Raw genomic sequence first — 2,704 nt, 5'->3', positions numbered from 1 at the left:
GCCTTCCTTCTGAGATACCCCTGGGTACAGTCACCAGGCCTTCCTTCTGCGGTACCTCCGAGTACTGTCACCAGGTCTTCCTTCCCAGGTACTTCTAAGTAGCGTCACCAAGCATTTCTTTCGAGGTACCTCTGGGTACGGTCACCAGGCCTTCCTTCCGAAGCACTTCTCAGTTAAGCCACCAGGGTTTCCTTCCGAAGTAACTCTGGGTAAAATCACCAGGTGCTCCTTCTGAGTTAGCTCTGGGTACAGTCACTAGGACTTCCTTCCGAGGTACCTCTGGGTACAGTCACCAGGCCTTTCTTCCGAGGTGCTTCTGTGTACAGTCGCCAGGCCTTCCTTCCGAGGTACCCCTGCGTACAGACACCAGGCCTTCCTTCCGAGGTACCTCTGACTACAGTCACCAGGCCTTTCTTCCGAGGTACGTCTGGGTACAGTCTCCAGGCCTTCCTTCCGAAGTACCTGTGGGTACAGTCATCAGGACTAGTTTCCGAGGTACCTCTGGGTACACTCACCAGGCCGTTCTTACGAGGTACCTCTGGTCAGTCTCCAGTCGTTCCTTCTGAGGTACCTATGGGTACAATCACCAGGCGTTCCTTCAGGGGTACCTCTGGGTACAGTCAAAGGCCTTCCTTCTGAGGTCCCTCTGGGTACAGTCACTCTGCCTTCTTTTTCAGTTCCCTCTGGGTACAGTCAGCAGGCCTTTCTTCCGAGGTCCCTCTGGGTACAGTCAACGGCCTTCCTTCTGAGGTACCTCTGGGTACAGCACCCGGGCTTATTTATGAGGTCCCTCTGGGTACAGTCACCAGGACTTCCTTCCGAGGTACCTCTAGGTACAATCACCAGGCCTTCCTTCTGAGGTAACTCTGAGTACAGTCACAAGGTCTTTCTTCTGAGTTAGCTCTGGGTACAGTCACCAGGCCTTTCTTCCGAGGTACTTCTGTGTACAGTCACCAGGCCTTCCTTTCGGAGGTATCTCTAGGAACAATCACCAGGCCTTCCTTCTGAGGTACCTCTGGGTACAGTCACCAGGGATTCCTCCCGAGGTACCTCTGTTTAGAGTCACCAGGCATTTCTTCCGAGTTACCTCTGGGTACAGTCACCAGGCCTTCCTTCGGAGGTAACTCTGGCTACAGTCAGCAGGCCTTCCTTCCGAGGTACCTCTGGTTACAGTCACCAGGCTTTCCTTGGGAGTTACCCTGGGTACAGTCACCACTCTTTTCTTCCGAGTTATCTCTAGGTACAGTCACCAGGCCTTCCTTCCGACGTACCTCTGGGTACAGTCACCAGGCCTTCCTTCCGAGGTACCTCTGAGTACAGTCACCCGGCCTTTCTTAAGGGGTACGTCTAGGTAGAGTCATCAGGCCTTCCTTCTGAGGTACTTCTCGGAACAGTCAGCAGGCCTTTCTTCCGAGGTACCTCTGGCTGCAGTCACCTGGCTTTCCTTGGGAGATGCCCTGGGTACAGTCACCACGCCTCATTCGGACTTACCTCTAGGTACAGTCACCAGGCCTTCCTTCCGAGGTTCCCCTGGGTACAGTCACCAGGCCTTCCTTCTCAGGTACCTCTGGGTACAGTCACGAGGTATTTCTTCTGAGGTACCTCTGAGTACAGTCACCAGGCCTTCCTTCGGAGGTACCTCCGGGTATAGTCACCAGACCATCCTTCCGAGGTACATCTGGGTACACTCACCAGACCTTTTTCCGCGGTACCTCTGAGTACAGTCACCAGGCATTCCTTCTGAGGTACCTCTGGGTACAGTCACTAGGCCTTCCTTCCGAGGTACCTCTGGGTACAGTCACCATGCCTTCCTTCTGAGATACCTCTGGGTACAGTCAACAGGGCTTCCTTCTGCGGTACCTCCGAGTACAGTCACCAGGCCTTCCTTCCCAGGTACTTCTGAGTACCGTCACCAAGCATTTCTTCCGAGGTCCCTCTGGGTACGGTCCCCAGACCTTCCTTCCGACGTACCTCTGGGCGCGGTCACCAGGCCTTCCTTCCGAGGTACATCTGTGTACAGTCACCAGGCATTCCTTCTAAGTTATCTCTGGGTAAAGTCCCCAGGCTTTCCTTCTGCGGTACCTCTGAGTACAGTCACCAGAACTTTCTTCCGAGGTGCGCCTGGGTACACTCACCAGGCCTTCCTTCCGAGGAACCTCTCGGTGCAGTCACCAGGCCTTCCTTCCGACGTAACTCTGGGTACAGTCACAAGACCTTCCCTCCGAGGTACCTCTGAGTACACTCACCAGGACTTTCTTCCGAGGTACGTCTGGGTACTGTCACCAGGCATTCCTTCTGCGGTACCTCGGAGTACAGTCACCAGGCCTTCCTTCCCAGGTACCTCTGAGTGCTGTCACCAAGCCTTCCTTCCGAGGTATCTCTGGGTACGCTCAACAGGCCTTCCTTCCGATGTACCTCTGGGTACAATCCCCAGGCCTTCCTTCCGAGATACCTGTGGGTACAGTCACCAGACATTCCTTCCGAAGTACCTCTGGGTGTAGTCACCATGCCTTTCTTCTGAGGTGCTTCTTGGTACAGTCACCAGGTCTTTCTTCTGAAATATCGCCCGGTACAGTCACCAGCTGTTCCTTCCGAGGTATCTCTGTGTACAGTCACCAGGCATTTCTTAAGAGGGAACTCTGGGTACAATCACCAGGTTTTCATTCTGAGGTACCGCTGGGTACAGTCACCAGGCCTTCCATCT

The sequence above is a fragment of the Loxodonta africana genome, unplaced genomic scaffold (genome assembly GCF_030014295.1).
Source record: "Loxodonta africana isolate mLoxAfr1 unplaced genomic scaffold, mLoxAfr1.hap2 scaffold_97, whole genome shotgun sequence".
In the NCBI taxonomy this organism is placed as follows: domain Eukaryota; kingdom Metazoa; phylum Chordata; class Mammalia; order Proboscidea; family Elephantidae; genus Loxodonta; species Loxodonta africana.
The sequence above is the reverse complement of the archived record's forward strand: the minus strand, read 5'-3'. Positions refer to the sequence as shown.